Source organism: Oryctolagus cuniculus, chromosome 14 (assembly GCF_964237555.1).
Source record: "Oryctolagus cuniculus chromosome 14, mOryCun1.1, whole genome shotgun sequence".
Lineage (NCBI taxonomy): Eukaryota > Metazoa > Chordata > Mammalia > Lagomorpha > Leporidae > Oryctolagus > Oryctolagus cuniculus.
In genome coordinates, this window is record NC_091445.1 from 19498496 (window position 1) to 19516864 (window position 18369).

General features: G+C 43.0%; 1 long non-coding RNA gene and 1 pseudogene across 1 annotated transcript; one reads left to right on the top strand and one right to left on the bottom strand.

Moving 5' to 3' along the window:
* The first annotated feature begins 426 nt into the window (after positions 1-426).
* On the top strand, positions 427-15090 carry LOC138845145 (uncharacterized). Its single transcript, XR_011381938.1, has 3 exons — positions 427-543; positions 6429-6552; positions 14868-15090. It is a non-coding gene; the product is annotated as an uncharacterized lncRNA (long non-coding RNA).
* On the bottom strand, positions 6537-7478 carry LOC127492785 (deoxycytidine kinase-like; annotated as a pseudogene).
* Positions 15091-18369: the final 3279 nt, after the last annotated feature.

Sequence of the window (18369 nt, forward strand, 5' to 3'; positions counted from 1 at the left end):
CTCTGGCCATTGCGGCCATTTGGGGAGTGAGCCAGCGGATGGAAGACTTCTCTCTCTTCTTTGCCTCTACCTCTCTATAAAACTGAATTTCAAGTAAATAAATTTTCAAAAAAAAAATTAATGGGCTGTTAGAGATGGGTCAGTTACTCTGACTGTAAAGGATACTATACAATGAAATTGAAATAAACTAACTACGGATCTGCTTATTAGATATACTTATTGGACCAGGGAATAGCTATTAGAATAGCCCCAGCCTCTACTGTACAAGTTTCAGATATCATAGTGTTTATAAGACAGTATTACAAAGGGAAGGAGGGATAAGCAGATTTTTTTTTGATTGCCACCTGTTAACACTGGAAATCACATCAAGAATTTGGGGGCCTGGGACCTCTCCTTTGGATCTGAGCTCTCACTCATTTCCTTGCAGATACATTTTTTGTCCATTTTGGCTTGAATTTTAATGAAGCAAAGGGAAGGTGGAGTTGGGTGGAATTCTGGAGACTGGAGTGGCTGTGGTGAGGCTTGAAGTTCATGGCCATGGGGGTGGGTGTATGGGAGTGGGTATTCTTCCTCTCCTTTCTAGAAAGCTAACTGGAGGGAGGAGACAAGTGACAAGCAAGGTAAAAGCAGCATGGAAATGCTTCCCTCTGTTCAAGAAATGAAAGTATAGAAATGTTTTCTGGAAGGTGCTGCTTTGGATCTTACAATAGTAGTTTCCACCTCACTTTTTCCCTCCATTTCACATTTGTCCTACGCCTGCAAGTTCCCAGATGCATATCTGAAGAACACTGAGACCCATGTGCTGGCGGAAACTCCATGGGGGTAATAGGCAATATGTGGATTCTGAAACACTGAGTGTTGGTTTTTCTACTGGACTAGTTTAAAGTCAGATTTAATGGGTTCCATTATTTTCCAAATAAGACTCTTCAAGCCCCAGACTAAGTGATTCAAAGCTACTGTGATAAACTAAGCCTGCTGGAAATGAACCACACTCATCTTGTAAATGATTTTAAATTGTAGCCCACTATTCTCCTAACACTGACACAAAAGTAAAAAACTTACTATATGTATGAAGAACAAAGCTACTGAAAACATAGACATCATATCTGCTGCTTCTTGTGCCTTCTTATTTTCTGTCTATTACAGGGACAGCCCTTTAATTCATAAGCCTTTTAATGGTCATTACTTTTTTTTTTTTTTTTTTGGACAGGCAGAATGGACAGTGAGAGAGACAGAGAGAAAGGTCTTCCTTTGCCATTGGTTTACCCTCCAATGGCCGCCGCACTGTGGCGGCGCACCGTGCTGATCTGAAGCCAGGAGCCAGGTGCTTCTCCTGGTCTCCCATGGGGTGCAGGGCCCAAGCACTTGGGCCATCCTCCACTGCACTCCCGGGCCACAGCAGAGAGCTGGCCTGGAAGAGGGGCAACCGGGACAGAATCCAGCGCCCCGACCGGAACTAGAACCCGGGGTGCCGGCACCGCTAGGTGGAGGATTAGCCTATTGAGCCGCGGCGCCGGCCTGGTCATTACATTTTAATTATGATTCAAAAATAAAGATTGATACATTTTGAAAAGTTTTCATTCCAACTACCAAATGTAAACTGGTTTAAATATATAAAAGGTTCTAGATTCAGTGTAACTATATGTTATTAATAATTATTTATTTTCATTTTACTTGAAAAGCAGAGAGAGAAGCATCTTCGATCTATTGTCTCACTCCCGAAATGGCTACAATAGCCAGCACTGGGTCAGGCTGAAGCCAGGAACCCGGAACTCCATCCAGAGTATCCCATGTGGGTGGCTGGGATCTAAGTACTAGAGCCATCACCTTTACCTTCCCAGAATGCACATTGGCAGAAAGCTGGCATGGAGGCAGAGCCAGGACTTGAGCCCAGGTACTATATGTGGGATGTGGGCATCTCAAGGGCATTTTGACTGCTGCATCAAATGCTCTCTCCAATACAGTGCACCATTGCCTCCCCTGAGCCTTATCTGTGGTTGTGCTTTCTATAGTTTTAGTTACCTGTCTGAACATACCGCCAGGAAAATTCCAGAAATAAACAATGCAGAAGTTTTAACTTGCTCACTATTCCAAGTCACCTGATGAGATCGCGCACTGTCCTGCTGTTCCACACAGGATGTGAATCAGCACGTCCACAACGTACATCCTTCCTGCCTGTGAGTCTTTAGTAAACGTCTAGGTTATCAGATTATCTGTGTCCACATCACAGGGCTGTGCTCAAGGAACCCAAAGTAGGTGGCGCCAACGAGAAGCCACAAAGTGCTTCCTTTAAGTGAAAAGGTGAAAATACAGCAAGCTACTTTGAGATGGAGGGAAGGAAAGACCACAGTAATGCTATTCCTGTTGTTGGAAATCGTTGCTGTGCCTAATTTACAAATTAAACCTAGTCCTCAGTATTTAGGCACAGGAAACAATGTATGAATATAGGAATGAGTATTAGCCACATTTTTAAGTACCCATTGGGGATCTTGGAATGTATCCCCTATGGATAAAGGAGAAAAACTGTAACAACATTTATAGGACACTTAGAAGCTACCATTCTCTCCAATACTAAATTCTGGATCATAAACATTATGTGTTCAGAGGAAAAATGAAACAATTGAGAATCCACAACACTGGAGGGGTGGAATTTCCTGTCCCCCTGAAAAAAATATGTATTTTGTAAGAGCAGGTCCACCATTGATGCCATTTTGCCACACGCCCTGAAGAGTGGCACACCTGTCTTCCTGGAAGGATACCCAACTCTACAGGATCATTGGTTAAAGAGCAAGGGAGACCTCCAGGGCCAACCTTCTGTGTGGGAGGGGAGCCATACTGAGCACACCCCCCGTGGATGAAAGGACTCCTTCCTGCTTTGGAACTTGCTAGATTTCAACCATCTTAGACACCTGTTGGGGGTCATTTTGGGGAAAGCCAATGAGCTTCAGAAAAAAAAATCAAAATTTTAAGACACTGCAATCAAAATTAATTTCATAATATTCTCAACAGTATTCTTCTCCATGACATCTTAGTTCTTTCTTTCAGAACTAAAAATGCGGCCGGCGCCGCGGCTCACTAGGCTAATCCTCTGCCTGCGGCGCTGGCACACTTGGTTCTAGTCCCGGTCGGGGCACCGGATTCTGTCCCGGTTGCCCCTCTTCCAGGCCAGCTCTCTGCTGTGGCCCAGGAGTACAGTAGAGGATGGCCCAGGTCCTTGGGCCCTGCACCATATGGGAGACCAGGAGAAGCACCTGGCTCCTGGCTTCAGATCAGCGCGGTGCGCCGGCTGCAGTGCTCTGGCCACGGCGGCCATTAGGAGAGTGAACCAATAGCAAAGGAAGACCTTTCTCTCTGTCTCTCTCTCTCACTGTCCACTCTGCCTGTCAATAAATAAATAAATAAATAAATTTAAAATAAAAGAACTAAAAATGCAGCATACTCTATAAGGCTCCATCACAAATAACTCACATATGTGTACAGATAGGACTGACCTAATAGATTCCTTGGGTTTTCTATATGACTAATAAAAGTTAATGGATTTCCAAAATGTAACTTGAAGTTACTGACAAGATTGATTGCATCCCACCATGAGTACTACTGAATGCTGACTTGTTTTGAATTTTACTGGATCCAAGAATGCCCTTATAAAGGGCATTGAAAGTATCACACATACTCTCCTAGCAACAAATGACCTTGTCATTTCTGCAGCCTACATTAAGATCTCCTGATTGAATTCTCCCCATCCACTGTGGTCTTTTGATCTCCTCTAACCCAACGACACTAACCATTTTAGATTCCGTGAATGCAGACATCATCATGCATAAAGAAATTCCCTATGCTGACATAACCTTCAGCTCAGTATTGAATTAGGGAGAATACAGGAAGCTGACTAACACAATTACTCTATGTGGCTTAGTTTCCTTTAGGGCAAACTACCTTCCAAATTAATGATAATTCATTTTTAAATTTTTAATAATTTTTGTAAGCATTCTTAGACTACATAACAGACCACAAACACAAAGAGAACAAAGGGATATGCACAGGTAAGTAAACATCTCTTATAAGTGGACATGCTATTCTCTCTCAGCAGGTATAAACAGTAAACCATTGTGGACAACAAAATGTTAGTAGCTTAGATGGAAAGTGTGGGACTTCTCTTCCGGTAATGGTGAACTAGGTAAACATAGGCTTACCCAGAGCTAGTGACCGTGGTAAACCCTATCTCACCATATGAGGCCCACTAGGACTGCATCCCAGCAGTAAAGATAATTCTAGAAGGAAAGTGCAGATGGCCCACAAGCTTGAGGTCCTCAAGGAGTTCCAGAAACTGGACATTGGTTCCAGGCGGCTCTGTCCTCACCTTTTCTAGGGGTGTCTGGTGCTGTGGTTTAGACACCTCTTGGGATACCCGCACCCCACATTAGGAGTATCTTGAAAACATCTCACAAACACACACACACACACACATCATTTCTCTAACCAACACTAAGACCTCCTTACTGATTTCTCCCCAATTCATCGTGGTCTTTTGATCCATTCTAATCCAATTACACTACCCCTTTAACTTCAAGTCCTGACTCTGCTCCCAATTCTCACTTTGTGTTCATGTGCACCCTGGGAGGCAGCAGGAATTTCTCAAGTAATTGAATCTCTGTCCCCTGTGTGGGAGACCCAGGTTGAGTTCCCAGATCATGGCTTTGGCCTGCCCCAGCCCTGGCTGTTGTGAATGGTTGAGGAGTGAACCAGTGGATGAAAGATTGCTCTCTTTTCCTCTTTTGCCACTCTCTCTACCTTTCAAATAAATTTGAAAATTTTAAAATCATCTCTGGAGGAAAATAACACCATCTTGGCATCAAATTGTTTCTAGAAAAGATAAAGATATAGAGATAAATAAATATAAATATAAATACAAATAAAGCGAACTATGAAGTGAAGAGGGACCACAATGCTGTCAGTGTAGAAATGGGTGATTTGTATGCAAACTTTAAAATAGCAGGCTACCCAATTACTCCAGACAGTAGAAAAAGCAGTATGAGGCAGGATATAACAGGTGGGACTAAACTGACCAAATTGCTAATAAGATAATTCACCATGGCTTCACTTTCTGACTTCTCACCAAGTATGAGGTAAAGAAGGGCTGCTCCTTCCCACTGCAGAGAAAAAGTGGGAAAACTTACTATACACTATGTTCTCCTACTAGTTCATATAAGGTAAGAAACTTCAAATATTACACTTCCAACTCACATTATTTAAGGACAATTATAGATTAAACAAATCTTTTAACTATAATAGCTTTCCATGCAAAAAAAAATAGTCTGAATAGTCTTAGAAGAGATAAAACATATAGCAATTTTAAACTCCATGTACACTGAATATTTACACTTTCATATAATGATTTCCACTTATCTATTAAAAGTTTTTCTTCAGGCCTGTGCCACGGCTCACTAGGCTAATCCTCTGCCTACGGCGCCGGCACCCCGGGTTCTAGTCCCTGTTGGGGTGCCGATTCTGTCCTGGTTGCTCCTCTTCCAGTCCAGCTCTCTGCTGTGGCCCGGGAGGGCAGTGGAGGATGGCCCAAGTGCTTGGGCCCTGCACCCGCGTGGGAGACCAGGAGGAAGCACCTGACTCCTGGCTTTGAATCGGTGCAGTGTGCCGACCGTGGTGGCCATTTGTGGGGTGAACCAACGGAAGGAAGACCTTTCTCTCTGTCTCTCGCTCTCTGTCTAACTCTGCCTGTCAAACAACAACAACAACAACAACAACAAAGAATTTCTCTTCAGTCTTTCAAAACTCCACATAAAAGGATGAGAGAAAGATCACCCGTATTACAAATGAAGAAACCGAGGTAGAGAAAATACTAAATGACTTATAAGACAGTTACCCCCATGACCAAATTGGGAACAAAGTCAAACCTGCTCTACAAAGATTGCTATAGACATATTAATCAATATCAGTGAAGTCATTAAATACTGAATGTGGCCTTATTTTCTACATAAATTAAGGTGGAATGAGAAGCATCTGATAAACATTTAAAAAAAAAACTTCAGATTCCTTATTACTGTGATTCCTTAAAATCCACTTTGCAACTTTTAATAGGTGCCCTAATTTACATAGTTACAAACAATTTACACACACCATTTACTATATGACATTAAAGTCACCAATTAAGAAAATGAAGTGAAGTGAGAAGCACCATGACCAAAAAACAAAGCCAATCTGCTGAGGAAGATAATATTTGGAAAGACAGGAGACTGGATCTTTATAATGTACAGGTTAGCCACTACACTGATTCTAGAACCAACAGACTTCCTGTTGTGACAGGTAATTAAATGTCTGTCATTTTAAACAAAAAAAAAAGAAGGGAAAAAATAAAGAAACAGGTTTTAAAGTTTTACATGGAATTCATTCAGACAATCCTTTTCTCTTAGAGCAAAGATGGTTAAAAACTTGGGTTTTCTAAAAAGACTTGCATGAATATGGAGCTATGAAGCCATACAAAGCGGAAGTATCTGGAACCATATGGCCACCTGTAGTCTTCAGCAAGACCACAAGGTACCCAAAAATTCTCTGACCTTTTCAAGCAGACTTCCATGTTTGTCTTTAAAGTCTTCATTAACATCCACTGTTGGGGCCGGCGTAGAGAGTAAAGGCACCGCATCCCATATGGGTGCCAGTTCAAGTCTAGGCTGCTCCACTTCTATCCAGCTCTCTGCTATGGCCTAGGAAAGCAGTAAAAGATGGTCCAAGTCCTTGGGCCCCCATGGGAAATCCAGAGAACGCTCCTGGCGGATCAGCTCAGCTCTGGCCATTGTGGCCATTCAGGGAGTGAACCAGTGGATGGAAGACCTCTCTCTCTCTCTGCCTCTGCCTCTCTGTAACTGTGCCTTTCAAATAAATTATATATATATAAAATCCAGTGTTAAGATAGGCACCTCCTGTAGATAATCAAAGCTGGTGTTCTATGCAAGAGCTAGCTTTCCTATTTATAGTGAAGCTTTTCTAAACAAAAGAGGAATGCTTAGCTCTTCATTTCTTTCCTGTAAATATATTCTATTCAAGCATTTTTCTGGAGTAGCTCGAAGATAAATGATTGCATCCAGTTCAAGTCTCTGGCCAAACTGGTTATTCATCCAATCTTGCCAGTCCTCATAAATTGTCCACTCCTTTCATTCATGCAGATTCACATAAGTTAGATGCAAAAATATACCTCAAATTCATCTTGAATGCTTTGAACATTGCACCATCTGGCTGCAGGTTCAGGAGCCACTTCCCAGTCTTCACAGACTTGTTTAAGGATATTCACAAATGTTCCCTGCAGCGATGTTCCCTTCGATGGAGCTTTTCTTGATGCAGGTCCCCTAGGAGCTAGTGGAGGGAGAAGGACAACTCTTGGGTGGAGCAGCCATTATTGTGTGGTGGCAACCCCAGGCGCGTCGAGCATGGAGGCAGTCACAGGTGCGCGCTAGGATTTTGCCACGGCTGAACTAACCCTGACCTGCCCCCACCATGATCTCCACCAGGATCTTTTTAAAAAATGATTAAATCTTCTAAATGAGCAATGTGTGGAATTAAAAGATCTGAGGAAATTATAAATCCTTTCCAGTTATATCATTTTTGACTCTTATACATTAAAGATATTTAATCATCTTTACGAAAACAGGCAGTACATGTATGCCAATGAAAACTTACTGTGAGTAACAAATAGTATTGCAAGTTCAAAGACAAAATGATGCTACGTACAGTTTAGAAGTTGGGTTTGTTGATATAAATCTCTACACTGTATGAATTGCATACATGATCACTTTGGGCCAGTGTGATGGACTGAATGCTTATACCCCCAGCTCCAAGTCCGTAAGATGAACTCCTAGTCTCCAATGTGATCGTATTAGGAAGTGGGGCCTGTGGGAGTGACTTGGTCATGAGGGTGGAGCCCTCATAAATGGGATCAGTGCCTTTGTAAAAAGCATCCCAAGAACTCTCTCACCCTCTTTCCCACCCGTGAGGATACAAGAAGGAAGGAGGGCCCTCGTGTTGGCTCCCTGCACTTGGACTTCCAGCATCCAGCACAGTGAGAAATAAATTTCTGTTCTTTATAAGCCTCCTGCCTCTGGTGCTTTGTTGGAGCAGCCCAAACTAAGACAGCCAGTATACCATTGGACCCAGGAATACTTAGACAGACTGAAAATATTGGATGCATTATCCAGTCTGCCAAGAGGACATGATAGCACTGCTTCTGTCCACCTGCACATCTCATGTTCCATTTTGCTTCTCTTGTAAGTGGGGTCCTGAGTTTCTCAGTACAAGATTTTCATTAGCGTGGGCTTTGGTCACATAATATCCTGCAACTGGTTATTTTGGAAGGATATATTTGTTAACTGAGCTTAAAAAAGAATTTTGTGTGTATGTGGCTTTTTTTGTTGGCGGTGATGATATGGTCAGATAAGAAGAGAGACCTTGAAGGATACATGTATTCTCCATTACAAAGCCAATTCGAAATGTTGGTTCTTTAAAGACCTACTGTGTGTGTTCTTTTAGGGAAGACATCAAAATAAATAGATTTTGGGCACACAGCTTCTGACCTCACCTTACGTAAGAAAGAGCGTAAGAATTCATTGACAGGATTTTCTTCCCTCCAGATTCAATTTTCCATGAGTCTGTTTTTTCTGTCCATAAATCTCTGTTGTATTTGTAAAAGTAGGACACTTGCAACATTAATTTGTCACAATAGTACATTGCTAATTGTAGTAAAATGCATACCATTTGGAGTAAAGTTAAAAATCAGGTAGCTCCAACTAACTGAATGCATAACCTTGAAATTTAAAATTTAGATACAGGGGCTGGCATTGTGGCACAGTCCGATATCAGAGTGCTCCTTCTCCACTTCTGATCCAGCTCCTTGCTAATGCACTTGGGAAAGGAGCAGAGAATGGCACAGATGCATGGTCCTGCACCATACAGGAGACCCAGATGGAGTTCCTGGCTCCTGGCTTTGAGCCAGCTTGGCCCTGGCCACTGTGGCCATTTGGGGAATGAATCAGCAGATGGAAGATCTCCATATCTCTCTCTATCTCTCCCTCTTTGTGTGTTGCTCTATCTTTCAAATAAGTAAATATAAATGTGTATTTAAAAAATAAATCTTAGATACTGTGCCACCAAGTGAGTAAGAAGCTGCCTTAATTTGTTAGCATTAGTGAAAGTTTAGTCCCTCAGTAACTCCTCTACTTCCATGATCAAAATCGGTTTTCCTTAAAGAGAAGTATTTTTGATGGTGTGACTCTGTCACAGGAATCTTCTTCTCCAATAAATCAATTTTCTTTTTGCCCAGATCTATTCGGGTGCACTTTGTCAGCATTCTTAGCTCCAGACCATGGTCGAACGCAGGCAACTGGGTTCTATTCCAGCTCTGCCACTTTCTGCGAGAGTTCATCAAGCTTTCGAGCCTCACTTATCTAAGCTTTTTTTTCTTAAATTATGTATTTGAAAGGAAGAGTGACACAGAAAGATATATTCTATCACTGATTCACTCCCCTAATGACTGCAGCAGGCAGAAGCCAGGAGTCAGTAACTCCACCCAGGTCTCTCAAGTGGGTGGCAGGAGCCCAGGTACTTGGACCATCATCTGCTACCTTTCAAGGTGCATTAGCAGGAAACTTGGTAAGAAACGGGACAACTGGGACTCGAGCTGGTGCTCCAGTATGGGATGCCAGTATCTCAAGTGGAGGCTTAACTGCTGCTCCACAATGCTGGTCTCTCACATCACTAATTTTTAACATGAACATAATAACCCAACCATAACCAATGTCGTTATATCATAGCAATCACATAATTAATACCGGTTCCTTCTATGATTTCAATGAAGTTATTAGACCACATCCAATTTGAGATTTTGACTTAGTTGCTAAATATAGTAAGTGGAGTCTCGGGTTCGATGTATGTAAATTGTACACAGATGACCTTTGGCCAGGTTCACAGTGAGATGAACAACTGGAAGAAGAATATGGAAAGATTTGGGATGTGATCAAGATAAAAACAATCCAAATCAGTGCAGAGGCAATCTTCCTATTTTCTTCCTTAAAGAATGTAGAGAATACAACAGAGAATGTGATTATTGGAAATGTTTGACGTTGTGGGACAATTTTTCTAACACAGTGATTACTAAATCATTATTCCATTGTGTTTAGGCGATGCTATATAAATCACCTAATGAGCACTGAGCCCTCTTATTTTTTGTTATGAGATACAAATGTTGACAACACAAAGAAATACTGGATAACACTTACACAGTAGTGGGTAATTTTTCAAACCTACTGAATCAAATTTGCTCAGAGACCATAAAATTACATTTAAAAAATGCAAAATTATGATACTACCTATTCAAAAGACATGCCTAGGGTGTTGACTGTCCCTGAAGGCTCAAGAATTATTTCAATTGTCAATGGGTTATGACCAAAGCTACTTCTTGAATGAGTATTTATTGCCACATGGTGGGGTCCTCAGGGACTTGTCAAGGAGAAGAAAAAAATGTATGATTTGCATAATTTCACATGAGCTTCACTACAAGCAAAAGGATAGTCTATTTTGTTTTTATTGTTCGAAGATAGATATGTGGTAGAAAATTCTAACCAAAAACTTGATGTTTGAGAACAGTATTGAATTCTATCTGGTTTTTGTTCACATTTTTCAAGACGCTTGTAGCAACCCATGTTGGCGATTCAATGTTCAGTATTCACTGTGTTGTAAGTGCCTGTCAGAAATGCAGCCAGTGTTCCAGGTCTACAACAGCACCTGGATGACTTTTTTTCAGCAGCGTGTTACTTGAATCTCCATGTGTGTCCGTTCCCTGGCTGGAACGTTGGCTATTCGGGATTTGGTAACTCAGCAGCAGTGTGCAATTTTTGCTTAGTTCCAGAGCTTCATTCTCCTGGCTTTTGGTTAGTAAAATAAAAAATAGATCTTTTAAAAAATATTTTCCCCATGAATTTGCAGAAAATTACTGAGATGTTTTCATTCCCTTCTCCCATTGTAATGGTGTTTATCAAACAAAACCGATAATTTAGCACTATAGTCAGAACTTTGAAAATCTGGTTTTCAGTGGAGAGTGGAAAATTAGATGAATCAGTGCTCAAAACACATATACTGTTTAATAGAGCTTTCTACAGATACACTTTTTACAGGCTATTTTCAGTAAAAATTAGCATCCTTGTCTCTTTTTTTTTTTTTTTTAAACAGGCAGAGTGGACAGTGAGAGAGACAGAGAGAAAGGTCTTCCTTTGCTGTTGGTTCACCCTCCAATGGCCACCACGGCTAGCGCACCGCGCTGATCCGAAGGCAGGAGCCAGGTGCTTCTCCTGGTCTCCCATGGGGTGCAGGGCCCAAGCACTTGAGCCATCCTCCACTGCACTCCCAGGCCACAGAAGAGAGCTGGCCTGGAAGAGGGGAAACCGGGACAGAATCCGGTGCCCCGACCGGGACTAGAACCTGGTGTGCCGACACCACGGGCAGAGGATTAGCCTAGTGAGCTGCAGCGCTGGCCCATCCTTGGATCTTGTAAACAGATAGCCTAAAGCGATGATTCACACAACTGTACCCATTCACAAGATGGATAATTATTATATATTAACATATAATACTAAGTGTGACTCTTTCCTTTATACTCAGTGATAATCTGCCTGAACCAGTCCCCTCCAAGGTGAGTTGATACATGTCCCACCCACTAGTGATTTTGATGACTGATTAAAATGTGCTGTTTAATTTCTGCTCAGAAGGCAATGTGATTATAATAGAAGCAATGTCATTTCCCCTTCCGTTCTTTATATTTGTTCCCCTAAGATAGAGTTGGAACGAATATTTCAAAGGTGCAAAATACTATTAGACAATACTCTTTGAAATGGACCTCGTAGTATTTGGCCACCAAATACTGTACTGCTTGGCAGAAAATAAGTATAGAGGAAGGTAGCACATTAGCCTTAATGACTGCTTGTTTTGCCCAGTATAAGCAAGTACAGTGTACAAAGAAGTATATCCTGAATACATTTTTCCATTCCTTTAACACAAATAAATTCTTTGGTTTTACTTTGAGGTGGAAAAAAAAAAAGAAAATTGTGATGGCAGAAGGGTATTTTTTTTAAAAAAAGATTTACTCATTTATTTGAAAGTCAGAGCTACAGAGAGTGAGAGACAGAAAAAAGAGATCTTCCATCTGCTGGTCCACTCTCCAAATGGCCAAAAAGGCCAGGGATAGGCCAGGCCAAAGGTGGGAGCCAGAAGCTTCATCCAAGTCTCCCATATGGGTTCAGGGGCTCAAGCACTTGGACCATCCTCTCTGCTGCCCGCCCAGGCGCATTAGCAGGGAGCTAGATTGGAAGTAGAGCAGCTGGGACTCGAACCGGCACCCACACAGGATGCTGGCACTGCAGATGGTGGTTTAACCTGCTAAGCCACAGCATCAGCTCCTGTATAAGGACTTTTAATCATAAAATATATTATAATAAAAACCTAGGAGGAAGTGAAGTGGGGAAGAAGCAGGAATTTCAAACTATTAAAAATGAATGTAGGGGGAGGGCTGGCATCTGTGGAACCAGCATCCATATGGGTACCAGTTCGAGTCCTGACTGCTCCTCTTCTTATCAAGCTCTCTGTTATAGACTGGGAAATCAGCAGAAGATGGCCCAAGTACTTGGACCCCTGCATTCACATGGGGAGACCTGAAAAAAGCTCCTGGTTCCTGGCTTTGGATCAGCTCCGCTCTAGCTGTTGTGGCCATTTGGGAAGCAGACAAGCAAATAGAAGACCTCTCTCTCTGTCTCTCCCTCTCAATTCTACCGTTCAAATAAATTTTTAAAAATCTTAAAAAAAATAATGTTGGGCAGGCATTTGGCACAGTGGTTTAAGATACCACTTGGGCCGACGCCGCGGCTCAATAGGCTAATCCTCCGCCTGCGGTGCCGGCACACCGGGTTCTAGTCCCTGTAGGGGCAACGGATTCTGTCCCGGTTGCCCCTCTTCCAGGCCAGCTCTCTGCTGTGGCCCAGGAGGGCAGTGGAGGATGGCCCAGGTCCTTGGGCCCTGCACCCCATGGGAGACCAGGAGGAAGCACCTGGCTCCTGGCTTTGGATCGGCTCAGTGCGCCAGCCGTGGCAGCCATTTCCGGGGTGAACCAATGGAAAAGGAAGACCTTTCTCTCTGTCTCTCTCTCTCACTGTCTAACTCTCCTATCAAAAAAAAAAAATGCAAAATGTTTCAAACGTCAGTATTTACAACATGCCAGAAATCATTTCATTTACAACTATTAAAGATACAAAAATTTTAGTTATTGATATTTAAAAGTGCAATTAAAATGTTTAAGTATTGGAATGATATATAGTTTTTAAAAATTACTTTATAGCACACAGCAGGAATCAGACTCCACTGGCAGGTCAGTAGTTAGGTAATATCCACAAACTCCTGGGGCTATTAAAAACTTGTCAAAACTTTCCAGGTGCCAGCTCAGTCAGAACTTTGGACAGAGTCACTGTGAAGGTAAACCAGACACCTGAGGCAGCCCAGGAAGCTGCAAGGAGATCCTGGTGCCAGCTTCCAAGGATCACATTTGAGAAGCACACTCTGGATGAGGCTTCCTTTCCCCCAGCTTTGGAAACATGGGTGGCCCAGAGGTCTATGCTTAATTAATGCATGGATCATAGGAATTGTCACACCATTTAAATTCATAAATTTGTTGAATAAGTTTGCCCAGTTTTATACTCTCTTCTTCCACGTATTTCCTCCCGAAGTCCTTACATGTCCACAGCATGAAGCCAGGTAAGAAGCATGTAAATGTAAATGGCCACACACAGGAAGCAGTAGAACTAAGTTTGAGCCTGAGATTGCAACATAGGAGAACTGAGTGAATCACTCACCACAAAGCACATAGGAACACACACACACATGCACACACACACAAGAATTTGCAGTGCAATTCTGGTGCTAACTCCCTAGAATTAGTTCAGCCTTCATGGGTTAAGGGTATAGTCTTTCCCAACACGCTGTCCTCCAAACACTGTTCCCAAGTTTGGGGAGTCCCTGGGCTACACACACCTCTGACCAAATGACTACAAATTCAGAGGTTCCCATAACCCTTCATGTTTGCTAATCTGCTGGAATGGCTCACAGAACTCGGAAAGCAATAGGCTCACAACAATAATTTTATTAGAAAGGATACAGTACAGGAACAGCCGAAAGAAGAGACCTTTAGGGCAAAGTCAAGAAGGGCCCAAACTTGAAACGTCCCCCTTACAACACATCATTGTACAATGTGTGTCAGCAGCCAGAAAGCCCACCCAAACTTCAGGCATCAAGAGTTCTCACTGGCATCTTGTTATGACTGACTGGGTCACTGGCCCCATGATGGACATGGGTATCTTTCAGGCTCATATCATATGGTGCAAAGCCTCAAATTTCTAATCACCAAGTTGCTCTTTCTGGTGTGACCAACCCTATCCTGAGTCGTTTTATTAGCATAAAATCAAGGTGGCTAATGAAGACTCTTGTAACTCAGGAAATTTCAAGACTTTAGAGGTTACTTCATGGGAACCAGAGGCAAAGATGATATTCTTTATTCTACAACACTATTTTTTTAAATGTTGTTTCTTATATTTTATTAACTCTTCATAGATAATTATTTGTTCTGGCTTGCGGAAGCAGGAAGCTAGTCAACATTTGGCATAATAAGGTCTGTCACAGTGGCTAGCCATAAACCTCCCAGCACCACTTTGACCTGAAAGGTACACATGATGAAGGTGACAGATTTTGCCATTCTTGTCTGCCTGTAATGCTTCAGGCCAGCTTAACCTTCTTTCTCTTATGCTTATTCTTCTTGGGACTGGCGTAAGACTACTTCCTTTTCTTAACACCACCACAAAGTCTCAACAGAAGATGGAGAGTGGACTCCTTTTGAATGCGTACTCAGATGAATTTCCTCAGTCTTGCAGTGGCTTACCAATGAAGATCAGTCTTTGCTGATGAAGAGGAATTCCTTCCTTATCCTGGAATTTTCTATTGTATCCACGGTTTCCACCTCTAGTATAATCTTTCCCATAAAGATTTTTACTAAAATCCGCATCTCGGTGGCGGTCCCACTGTGGCTGATGGTGGATCAGCATGTTACAAGACTACTCTTTCTTTTTTTTTTTTTTTTGACAGGCAGAGTGGACAGTGAGAGAGAGAGACAGAGAGAAAGGTTTTCCTTTGCCGTTGGTTCACCCTCCAATGGCCGCCGCGGTTGGCGCGCTGCGGCCGGCGCACCGCGCTGATCCGATGGCAGGAGCCAGGAGCCAGGTGCTTTTCCTGGTCTCCCATGGGGTGCAGGGCCCAAGCACCTGGGCCATCCTCCACTGCACTCCCTGGCCACAGCAGAGGGCTGGCCTGGAAGAGGGGCAACCGGGACAGAATCCGGCGCCCCGACCGGGACTAGAACCCGGTGTGCCGGCGCCGCTAGGCGGAGGATTAGCCTAGTGAGCCGCGGCGCCGGCACAAGACTACTCTTAAAACTCCTTCTGGTTTCCGGGCCGGTGCCGCGGCTCACTAGGCTAATCCTCCGCCTAGCGGCGCCGGCACACCGGGTTCTAGTCCCGGTCGGGGCGCCGGATTCTGTCCCGGTTGCCCCTCTTCCAGGCCAGCCCTCTGCTGTGGCCAGGGAGTGCAGTGGAGGATGGCCCAGGTGCTTGGGCCCTGCACCCCATGGGAGACCAGGAAAAGCACCTGGCTCCTGGCTCCTGCCATCGGATCAGCGCGGTGCGCCGGCCGCAGCGCGCCAACCGCGGCGGCCATTGGAGGGTGAACCAACGGCAAAGGAAAACCTTTCTCTCTCTCTCTCTCACTGTCCACTCTGCCTGTCAAAAAAAAAAAAAAAAAAAACTCCTTCTGGTTTCCCATTATCTTCAAGATCTACATCAATGCGGTCAGCATGGCCCTGCACCTTCACCTTTCAGCCTGCTGTACCAGTCTTATTCCACTGTAATTCCTTGTCCAATAACAAATAACCAGACAAAACACATTAGCCTCCTTTCTGTCAACTACCCCTTTCCAAGAGTATTTTATCTTCCCCAAAACAGTCTCTACTCTTGACTTTTCTTAATCTCACAGATATTCTGAGTTTAGCTCCAGATCTCACCCTACTTCCCATAACAGGTGTCAGGTTTCAGGTCTTCCTGTTGAGCAACGCCATTTATATTTATATGAATGCTGAATTGCATTGTCTGTTGCTGGTCTCCTTTTCTAGAATGAAAATCTAGTAAGATCAGGAATCACATTACCAGAGCCTACTATGATGCTGGGCTCAGAATACATTCTCAGTCAATAATTGTTGGGAGGACAATGTTGTGATACAGAGATTACAACGCTGCTTATAACACCAGCATTGCATATCAGAATGATGAGTCTAGCCCCAGGTACACTTCTTCCAACGCAGCTTCCAGCTGATGCACCTGGGAAGGCAGTGGAAGATGGCCTAGGACCTGGACTAGCCCCAGTCATTGTGGCCATTTGGGGAGTAAATCAATGGATGGAAGATTGATCTCTCTCTGTCTCTCATTCTGTCTTTCAAATAAATAAATAAATAAATCTTTAGAGTTGTAATTATGAAGTATATGAGGTTTATAACTATAAAGCTGTATAGCTCTGCATACATTCCTATGGACTTAATTCTAAGGGTACAGTTCAAAAACTTGCCATGAGACCCCCAAATCCCATTAAGCTGGATGGTAAAAATACCATCTTAAATGTTAAAGTGATCATATGGGGGCAGAGACGGAAGAGAGCTTATTGCTCTAGTCTAGGAAAAGATAGTTTAAAAAAATGGAGAGAGCATAGTCTCAGGGAATAGTTAGGCAGAAAATTGCAGAGGAAACTCCATGCAAATTAGAGGGACACTGTGCACCTACATGGAAGGTGGGGACATGTACAAATCAGGACCCCAGCAGCCGAGAGCCTCCACACCAGATTTGGTGTGAGACTGGAATGCAACAGCCCAAGCCACTGGCTATAAAGCTGCAGTAAAAGACTGGAGGGAATTCAGCTTGGAGCCCTGTGGGGATAGTGTACCTGCCAAACTAGAGAAGAAAAGGGGGGGGGGACACATTTCTCTCTCCCTGAACACCCTGCAATGGCATTCTGTAATAGGCCAGTAGAGAGAGGGCACCATTTTGGACATACGCCAGCTTGTGTCCATGCTCAGCAACCAGCTGAGTGGAGACTCTTGAGTCTGGTGGGGAGAATTGAGAGGGGACTGGATGCTCATGGGTGTGGGAGGATTGTGTGCCAGGACTGTGAAAACGGGCTGTGTGGGAGGACTCAGTGTATGACTAGGACTTTGGGCAGTCACTGTGAGAGGCTCCACACTCTCAGGGCTCCCTGGTTGCCTGGTGAGGGACATTGTTGGGGAATCTACTTACACTGAGGACTGCACAGATCCTTTGTGTGGTCCTTGTGGAAGTGCGGATGAATTTTATACCCACTGGGGCTAGTGCCCAGGCACTGGTGTCTTTGAGGAGAGGAAGTAAGCTGAATCTATGCCAACAGAGTAGAACAAACTTCCTCTCTGATAAAAAAGGAGATTTACCGTGTCCAACCTGGGTGTCACCTTGACACTCCCTTCAACCTGCAGCACTAAATAGCCAGAGCCATTAGGCAAGAAAAAGAAATCAAAGGGATACAAATTGGGGAGGAAGAAGTTAAACTATCCCTATTTGTAGGTAACATGATTCTATATATAGGAGATCCAAAAGACTCCACTAAGAGACTATTGGAACTCAAAGAAGAGTTTGATAAAGTAGCAGGACATAAATCAATACACAAAAATCAACAACTTTTGTTTACACAGACAATGCCCTGGCTAAGAATTTCTAAGATCAATCCCATTCACAATAGCTACAAAAAGTCAAATATCTTGGAATAAATTTAACCAAGGATGTCAAAGATCTCTATGATGAGATTATAAAACATTAAAGAAAGAAATAGAAGAATATACAAAAAATGGAAAAAATCTTCCATGTTCATGGATTGGAAGAATCAATATCATCAAAATGTCCATGTTTCTGAAAGCAGTTTACAGATTGAACATGATACCAATCAAAATACCAAGGATATTCTTCTCAGATATAGAAAAAATGATTCTGAAATTCATATGGAAACACAGGAGACCCCAAATAGCTAAAGCAATTTTATACAACAAAAACAAATCTGGAGGCATCACAATACCAGATTTCAAGACATACTACAGGGCAGTTATAATCAAAACAGCCTGGTACTGGTACAAACACAGATGAATAGATCAATGGAACAGAATAGAAACACCAGAAATCAATCCAAGCACCTACACTCAACTTATATTTGACA